Genomic DNA, 10,167 nt, shown 5'->3' with positions numbered 1-10,167 from the left:
GATTGAGCAGATCTGAACACTCTTTCTGTAGAAAATGCAACTGGACATTTGGAGCGCTAAGAGCGTAGTAGTGGAAAAAGGAATATATTCAAATGTAAACTACACAGAAGCATTCTGTGAAACTTCTTTCTGATCTGAGCATTCAGCTAACAGAGTTAAACCATACTTTTGATTGAGCAGTTTTGAAACACTCTGTCTGTAGAAAATGCAACTGGACATTCGTAGCGCTAAGTGGGTAATAGTGGAAAAAAGAATATGTTCAAATATAAGCTACACAGAAGCATTGTATGAAACTTCTTTCTGTTCTGTGCATTCAACTAACAGAGTTGAACCTTACTTTTGATTGAGCCGTTCTGAAACACTCTTTCTGTAGAAACTGCAATTGGACATTCTGAGCGCTAAGAGGCCTATATTGGGAAAAAGAATGTCTACAAATAAAAACTACACAGAAGAATTGTGTGAAACTTCTTTCTGTTCTGTTTGTTCAACTAAAATAGTTGAACCTTAGTTTTGATTGAGCCGTTCTGAAACACTCTTTCTGTAGAAAATGCAAGTGGAGATTCGGAGCGCTAAGAGGGTAATAGTGGAAAAAGGAATGTCTCCAAATATAAACTACACAGAATCATTCTGTGAAACTTCTTTCTGATCTGTGCATTCAGCTAACAGAATTAAACCATACTTTTGATTGAGCAGATCTGAACACTCCTTCTGTAGAAAATGCAACTGGACATTTGGAGCGCTAAGAGAGTAGTAGTGGAAAAAGGAATATATTCAAATATAAACTACACAGAAGCATTCTGTGAAACTTCTTTCTGATCTGAGCATTCAGCTAACAGAGTTAAACCATACTTTTGATTGAGCAGTTTTGAAACACTCTGTCTGTAGAAAATGCAACTGGACATTCGTAGCGCTAAGTGGATAATAGTGGAAAAAAGAATATGTTCAAATATAAACTACCCAGAAGCATTGTATGAAACTTCTTTCTGATCTGTGCATTCAACTAACAGAGTTGAACCTTACTTTTGATTGAGCCTTTCTGAAACACTCTTTCTGTAGAAACTGCAATTGGACATTCTGAGCGCTAAGAGGCCTATATTGGGAAAAATAATATCTTCAAATAAAAACTACACAGAAGCATTGTGTGAAACTTATTTCTGATATGTTCATTAAGCTAACAGAGTTAAACCATACTTTTGATTGCGCAGTTCTGAACACTCTTTCTGTAGAAAATGCAAGTGGACATTCGGAGCGCTAAAAGGGTAATAGTGGAAAAAGGAATATATTCAAATATAAACTACACAGTAGCATTCTGTGAAAATTCTTTCTGTTCTGTGCATTCAACTAACAGAGTTGAACCTTACTTTTGATTGAGCCGTTCTGAAACACTCTTTCTGTAGAAACTGCAATTGGACATGCTAAGCGCTAAGAGGCCTACATTGGGAAAAAGAATATCTTCAAATAAAAACTACACAGATGCATTCTGTGAAACTTATTTCTGATCTGTAAATTCAGTTAACAGAGATAAAACATATTTTTGATTGAGCAGTTATGAAACACTCTTTTTGTAGAAAATGCAAGTGGAGATTCGGAGCGCTAAGAGGGTAATAGTGGAAAAAGGAATGTCTTCAAATATAAACTACACAGAATCATTCGGTGAAACTTCTTTCTGATCTGTGCATTCAGCGAACAGCGTTAAACCATACTTTTGATTGAGCAGATCTGAACACTCTTTCTGTAGAAAATGCAACTGGACATTTGGAGCGCTAAGAGCGTAGTAGTGGAAAAAGGAATATATTCAAATATAAACTACACAGAAGCATTCTGTGAAACTTCTTTCTGATCTGAGCATTCAGCTAACAGAGTTAAACCACACTTTTGATTGAGCAGTTTTGAAACCCTCTGTCTGTAGAAAATGCAACTGGACATTCGTAGCGCTAAGTGGGTAATAGTGGAAAAAAGAATATGTTCAAATATAAACTACACAGAAGCATTGTATGAAACTTCTTTCTGTTCTGTGCATTCAACTAACAGAGTTGAACCTTACTTTTGATTGAGCCGTTCTGAAACACTCTTTCTGTAGAAACTGCAATTCTACATTCTGAGCGCTAAGAGGCCTATATTGGGAAAAAGAATGTCTACAAATAAAAACTACACAGAAGAATTGTGTGAAACTTCTTTCTGTTCTGTTTGTTCAAATAAAAGAGTTGAACCTTAGTTTTGATTGAGCCGTTCTGAAACACTCTTTCTGTAGAAAATGCAAGTGGAGATTCGGAGCGCTAAGAGGGTAATAGTGGAAAAAGGAATGTCTCCAAATATAAACTACACAGAATCATTCTGTGAAACTTCTTTCTGATCTGTGCATTCAGCTAACAGAATTAAACCATACTTTTGATTGAGCAGATCTGAACACTCCTTCTGTAGAAAATGCAACTGGACATTTGGAGCGCTAAGAGAGTAGTAGTGGAAAAAGGAATATATTCAAATATAAACTACACAGAAGCATTCTGTGAAACTTCTTTCTGATCTGAGCATTCAGCTAACAGAGTTAAACCATACTTTTGATTGAGCAGTTTTGAAACACTCTGTCTGTAGAAAATGCAACTGGACATTCGTAGCGCTAAGTGGATAATAGTGGAAAAAAGAATATGTTCAAATATAAACTACACAGAAGCATTGTATGAAACTTCTTTCTGATCTGTGCATTCAACTAACAGAGTTGAACCTTACTTTTGATTGAGCCTTTCTGAAACACTCTTTCTGTAGAAACTGCAATTGGACATTCTGAGCGCTAAGAGGCCTATATTGGGAAAAATAATATCTTCAAATAAAAACTACACAGAAGCATTGTGTGAAACTTATTTCTGATATGTTCATTAAGCTAACAGAGTTAAACCATACTTTTGATTGCGCAGTTCTGAACACTCTTTCTGTAGAAAATGCAAGTGAACATTCGGAGCGCTAAGAGGGTAATAGTGGAAAAAGGAATATATTCAAATATAAACTACACAGTAGCATTCTGTGAAAATTCTTTCTGTTCTGTGCATTCAACTAACAGAGTTGAACCTTACTTTTGATTGAGCCGTTCTGAAACACTCTTTCTGTAGAAACTGCAATTGGACATTCTGAGCGCTAAGAGGCCTATATTGGGAAAAAGAATATCTACAAATAAAAACTACACAGAAGAATTGTGTGAAACTTCTTTCTGTTCTGTTTGTTCAACTAAAAGAGTTGAACCTTAGTTTTGATTGAGCAGTTATGAAACACTCTTTTTGTAGAAAATGCAAGTGGAGATTCGGAGCGCTAAGTGGGTAATAGTGGAAAAAGTAATGTCTCCAAATATAAACTACACAGAATCATTCTGTGAAACTTCTTTCTGATCTGTGCATTCAGCTAACAGAGTTAAACCATACTTTTGAGTGAGCAGATCTGAACACTCTTTCTGTAGAAAATGCAACTGGACATTTGGAGCGCTAAGAGCGTAGTAGTGGAAAAAGGAATATATTCAAATATAAACTACACAGAAGCATTCTGTGAAACTTCTTTCTGATCTGAGCATTCAGCTAACAGAGTTAAACCATACTTTTGATTGAGCAGTTTTGAAACACTCTGTCTGTAGAAAATGCAACTGGACATTCGTAGCGCTAAGTGGGTAATAGTGGAAAAAAGAATATGTTCAAATATAAACTACACAGAAGCATTGTATGAAACTTCTTTCTGTTCTGTGCATTCAACTAACAGAGTTGAACCTTACTTTTGATTGAGCCGTTCTGAAACACTCTTTATGTAGAAACTGCAATTGGACATTCTGAGCGCTAATAGGCCTATATTGGGAAAAAGAATGTCTACAAATAAAAACTACACAGAAAAATTGTGTGAAACTTCTTTCAGTTCTGTTTGTTCAACTAAAAGAGTTGAACCTTAGTTTTGATTGAGCCGTTCTGAAACACTCTTTCTGTAGAAAATGCAAGTGGAGAATCGGAGCGCTAAGAGGGTAATAGTGGAAAAAGGAATGTCTCCAAATATAAACTACACAGAATCATTCTGTGAAACTTCTTTCTGATCTGTGCATTCAGCTAACAGAATTAAACCATACTTTTGATTGAGCAGATCTGAACACTCTTTCTGTAGAAAATGCAACTGAACATTTGGAGCGCTAAGAGAGTAGTAGTGGAAAAAGGAATATATTCAAATATAAACTACACAGAAGCATTCTGTGAAACTTCTTTCTGATCTGAGAATTCAGCTAACAGGGTTAAACCATACTTTTGATTGAGCAGATTTGAAACACTCTGTCTGTAGAAAATGCAACTGGACATTCATAGCGCTATGTGGGTAATAGTGGAAAAAAGAATATGTTCAAATATAAACTACACAGAAGCATTGTATGAAACTTCTTCCTGTTTTGTGCATTCAACTAACAGAGTTGAACCTTAATTTTGATTGAGCCGTTCTGAAACACTATTTCTGTAGAAACTGCAATTGGACATTCTGAGCGCTAAGAGGCCTATATTGGGAAAAAGAATGTCTACAAATAAAAACTACACAGAAGGATTGTGTGAAACTTCTTTCTGTTCTGTTTGTTCAACTAAAAGAGTTGAACCTTAGTTTTGATTGAGCCGTTCTGAAACACTCTTTCTGTAGAAAATGCAAGTGGAGATTCGGAGCGCTAAGAGGGTAATAGTGGAAAAAGGAATGTCTCCAAATATAAACTACACAGAATCATTCTGTGAAAATTCTTTCTGATCTGTGCATTCAGCTAACAGAGTTAAACCATACTTTTGATTGAGCAGATCTGAACACTCTTTCTGTATAAAATGCAACTGTACATTTGGAGCGCTAAGAGAGTAGTAGTGGAAAAAGGAATATATTCAAATATAAACTACACAGAAGCATTCTGTGAAACTTTTTTCTGATCTGAGCATTCAGCTAACAGAGTTAAACCATACTTTTGATTGAGCAGTTTTGAAACACTCTGTCTGTAGAAAATGCAACTGGACATTCGTAGCGCTAAGTGGGTAATAGTGGAAAAAAGAATATGTTCAAATATAAACTACACAGAAGCATTCTATGAAACTTCTTTCTGTTCTGTGCATTCAACTAACAGAGTTGAACCTTACTTTTGATTGAGCCGTTCTGAAACACTCTTTCTGTAGAAACTGCAATTGGACATTCTGAGCGCTAGGAGGCCTATATTGGGAAAAAGAATGTCTACAAATAAAAACTACACAGAAGAATTTTGGGAAACTTCTTTCTCTTCTGTTTGTTCAACTAAAAGATTTGAACCTTAGTTTTGATTGAGCCGTTCTGAAACACTCTTTCTGTTCAAAATGCAAGTGGAGATTCGGCGCGCTTAGAGGGTAATAGTTGAAAAAGGAATGTCTCCAAATATAAACTACACAGAATCATACTGTGAAACTTCTTTCTGATCTGTGCATTCAGCTAACAGAATTAAACCATACTTTTGATTGAGCAGATCTGAACACTCTTTCTGTAGAAAATGCAACTGGACATTTGGAGCGCTAAGAGAGTAGTAGTGGAAAAAGGAATATATTCAAATATAAACTACACAGAAGCATTCTGTGAAACTTCTTTCTGATCTGAGCATTCAGCTAACAGAGTTAAACCATACTTTTGATTGAGCAGTTTTGAAACACTCTGTCTGTAGAAAATGCAACTGGACATTCGTAGCGCTAAGTGGGTAATAGTGGAAAAAAGAATATGTTCAAATATAAACTACACAGAAGCATTGTTTGAAACTTCTTTCTGTTCTGTGCATTCAACTAACAGAGTTGAACCTTACTTTTGATTGAGCCGTTCTGAAACACTCTTTCTGTAGAAACTGCAATTGGACATTCTGAGCGCTAAGAGGCCTCTATTGGGAAAAATAATATCTTCAAATAAAAACTACACAGAAGCATTGTGTGAAACTTATTTCTGATATGTTCATTAAGCTAACAGAGTTAAACCATACTTTTGATTGCGCAGTTCTGAACACTCTTTTTGTAGAAAATGCAAGTGGACATTCGGAGCGCTAAGAGGGTAATAGTGGAAAAAGGAATATATTCAAATATAAACTACACAGTAGCATTCTGTGAAAATTCTTTCTGTTCTGTGCATTCAACTAACAGAGTTGAACCTTACTTTTGATTGAGCCGTTCTGAAACAGTCTTTCTGTAGAAACTGCAATTGGACATGATAAGCGCTAAGAGGCCTACATTGGGAAAAAGAATATCTTCAAATAAAAACTACACAGATGCATTCTGTGAAACTTATTTCTGATCTGTAATTTCAGTTAACAGAGATAAAACATATTTTTGATTGAGCAGTTATGAAACACTCTTTTTGTAGAAAATGCAAGTGGAGATTCGGAGCGCTAAGAGGGTAATAGTGGAAAAAGGAATGTCTTCAAATATAAACTACACAGAATCATTCGGTGAAACTTCCTTCCGATCTGTGCATTCAGCTAACAGAGTTAAACCATACTTTTGATTGAGCAGATCTGAACACTCTTTCTGTAGAAAATGCAACTGGACATTTGGAGCGCTAAGAGCGTAGTAGTGGAAAAAGGAATATATTCAAATATAAACTACACAGAAGCATTCTGTGAAACTTCTTTCTGATCTGAGCATTCAGCTAACAGAGGTAAACCATACTTTTGATTGAGCAGTTTTGAAACACTCTGTCTGTAGAAAATGCAACTGGACATTCGTAGCGCTAAGTGGGTAATAGTGGAAAAAAGAATATGTTCAAATATAAACTACACAGAAGCATTGTATGAAACTTCTTTCTGTTCTGTGCATTCAACTAACAGAGTTGAACCTTACTTTTTTTTTTTTTTTTTTTTTTTTTTTTTTTATTATACTTTAGGGTTTTAGGGTACATGTGCACAATGTGCAGGTTTGTTACATATGTATCCATGTGCCATGTTGATTTCCTGCACCCATTAATTCGTCATTTAGCATTAGGTGTATCTCCTAATGCTGTCCCTCCCCCCTCCCCCCACCCCACAACAGTTCCCGGAGCGTGATGTTCCCCTTCCTGTGTCCATGAGTTCTCATTGTTCAATTCCCACCTATGAGTGAGAACATGCGGTGTTTGGTTTTTTGTCCTTGCGATAGTTTACTGAGAATGATGTTTTCCAGTTTCATCCATCTCCCTACAAAGGACACGAACTCATCATTTTTTATGGCTGCATAGTATTCCATGGTCTATATGTGCCACATTTTCTTAATCCAGTCTATCGTTGTTGGACATTTGGGTTGGTTCCAACTCTTTGCTATTGTGAATAGTGCCGCAATAAACATACGTGTGCATGTGTCTTTATAGCAGCATGATTTATAGTCCTTTGGGTATATACCCAGTAATGGGATGGCTGGGTCAAATGGTATTTCTAGTTCGAGATCCCTGAGGAATCGCCACACTGACTTCCACAATGGTTGAACTAGTTTACAGTCCCACCAACAGTGTAAAAGTGTTCCTATTTCTCCACATCCTCTCCAGCACCTGTTGTTTCCTGATTTTTTAATGATGGCCATTCTAACTGGTGTGAGATGGTATCTCACTGTGGTTTTGATTTGCATTTCTCTGATGGCCAGTGATGAGGAGCATTTCTTCATGTGTTTTTTGGCTGCATAAATGTCTTCTTTTGAGAAGTGTCTGTTCATGTCCTCTGCCCACTTTTTGATGGGGTTGTTTGTTTTTTTCTTGTAAATTTGTTTGAGTTCATTGTAGATTCTGGATATTAGCCCTTTGTCAGATGAGTAGGTTGCAAAAATTTTCTCCCATTGTGTAGGTTGCCTGTTCACTCTGATGATAGTTTCTTTTGCTGTGCAGAAGCTCTTTAGTTTAATGAGATCCCATTTGTCGATTTTGGCTTTTGTTGCCATTGCTTTTGGTGTTTTAGACATGAAGTCCTTGCCCACGCCTATGTCCTGAATGGTATTGCCTAGGTTTTCTTGTAGGATTTTAATGGTTTTAGGTCTAACATATAAGTCTTTAATCCATCTTGAATTAATTTTGGTATAAGGTGTAAGGAAGGGATCCAGTTGCAGCTTTCTACATATGGCTAGCCAGTTTTCCCAGCACCATTTATTAAATAGGGAATCCTTTCCCCATTTCTTGTTTTTGTCAGGTTTGTCAAAGATCAGATAGTTGTAGCTATGCGGCATCATTTCTGAGGGCTCTGTTCTGTTCCATTGATCTATGTCTCTGTTGTGGTACCAGTACCATGCTGTTTTGGATACTATAGCCTTGTAGTATAGTTTAAAGTCAGGTAGCGTGATGCCTCCAGCTTTGTTCTTTTGGCTTAGGATTGACTTGGCGATGCGGGCTCTTTTTTGGTTCCATATGAACTTTAAAGTAGTTTTTTCCAATTCTGTGAAGAAAGTCATTGGTAGCTTGATGGGGATAGCGAGAACGACGGTATGAGTTTTCACTCATTTTGTTCAGCTTTTCCAAGGAATGTTTTTTTTGGAGGACTCATCATCGATCTGAACCTTACTTCTGATTGAGCCTTTCTGAAACACTCTTTCTGTAGAAACTGCAATTGGACATTCTGAGCGCTAAGAGGCCTCTATTGGGAAAAATAATATCTTCAAATAAAAACTACACAGAAGCATTGCGTGAAACTTATTTCTGATATGTTCATTAAGCTAACAGAGTTAAACCATACTTTTGATTGCGCAGTTCTGAACACTCTTTCTGTAGAAAATGCAAGTGGACATTCGGAGCGCTAAGAGGGTAATAGTGGAAAAAGGAATATATTCAAATATAAACTACACAGTAGCATTCTGTGAAAATTCTTTCTGTTCTGTGCATTCAACTAACAGAGTTGAACCTTACTTTTGATTGAGCCGTTCTGAAACACTCTTTCTGTAGAAACTGCAATTGGACATGCTAAGCGCTAAGAGGCCTACATTGGGAAAAAGAATATCTTCAAATAAAAACTACACAGATGCATTCTGTGAAACTTATTACTGATCTGTAAATTCAGTTAACAGAGATAAAACATATTTTTGATTGAGCAGTTATGAAACACTCATTTTGTAGACAATGCAAGTGGAGATTCGGAGCGCTAAGAGGGTAATAGTGGAAAAAGGAATGTCTTCAAATATAAACTACACAGAATCATTCGGTGAAACTTCTTTCTGATCTGTGCATTCAGCTAACAGAGTTAAACCATACTTTTGATTGAGCAGATCTGAACACTCTTTCTGTAGAAAATGCAACTGGACATTTGGAGCGCTAAGAGCGTAGTAGTGGAAAAAGGAATATATTCAAATATAAACTACACAGAAGCATTCTGTGAAACTTCTTTCTGATCTGAGCATTCAGCTAACAGAGTTAAACCATACTTTTGATTGAGCAGTTTTGAAACACTCTGTCTGTAGAAAATGCAACTGGACATTCGTAGCGCTAAGTGGGTAATAGTGGAAAAAAGAATATGTTCTAATATAAACTACACAGAAGCATTGTATGAAACTTCTTTCTGTTCTGTGCATTCAACTAACAGAGTTGAACCTTACTTTTGATTGAGCCGTTCTGAAACACTCTTTCTGTAGAAACTGCAATTGGACATTCTGAGCGCTAGGAGGCCTATATTGGGAAAAAGAATGTCTACAAATAAAAACTACACAGAAGAATTGTGTGAAACTTCTTTCTGTTCTGTTTGTTCAACTAAAAGAGTTGAACCTTAGTTTTGATTGAGCCGTTCTGAAACACTCTTTCTGTAGAAAATGCAAGTGGAGATGCGGAGCGCTTAGAGGGTAATAGTGGAAAAAGGAATGTCTCCAAATATAAACTACACAGAATAATTCTGTGAAACTTCTTTCTGATCTGTGCATTCAGCTAACAGAATTAAACCATACTTTTGATTGAGCAGATCTGAACACTCTTTCTGTAGAAAATGCAACTGGACATTTGGAGCGCTAAGAGAGTAGTAGTGGAAAAAGGAATATATTCAAATATAAACTACACAGAAGCATTCTGTGAAACTTCTTTCTGATCTGAGCATTCAGCTAACAGAGTTAAACCATACTTTTGATTGAGCAGTTTTGAATCACTCTGTCTGTAGAAAATGCAACTGGACATTCGTAGCGCTAAGTGGGTAATAGTGGAAAAAATAATATGTTCAAATATAAACTACACAGAAGCATTGTATGAAACTTC

At 36.4% G+C, this 10,167-nt stretch overlaps 1 pseudogene; it reads right to left on the bottom strand.

Annotated features, from left to right (window-relative positions):
- Nucleotides 1–8,404: 8,404 nt before the first annotated feature.
- Nucleotides 8,405–8,491, bottom strand: LOC129490871 (uncharacterized; annotated as a pseudogene).
- Between the last annotated feature and the right edge of the window lie 1,676 nt (nucleotides 8,492–10,167).

This window comes from Symphalangus syndactylus, chromosome 9 (genome assembly GCF_028878055.3).
Source record: "Symphalangus syndactylus isolate Jambi chromosome 9, NHGRI_mSymSyn1-v2.1_pri, whole genome shotgun sequence".
NCBI lineage: Eukaryota > Metazoa > Chordata > Mammalia > Primates > Hylobatidae > Symphalangus > Symphalangus syndactylus.
The sequence above is the reverse complement of the archived record's forward strand: the minus strand, read 5'-3'. Positions and strand labels throughout refer to the sequence as shown.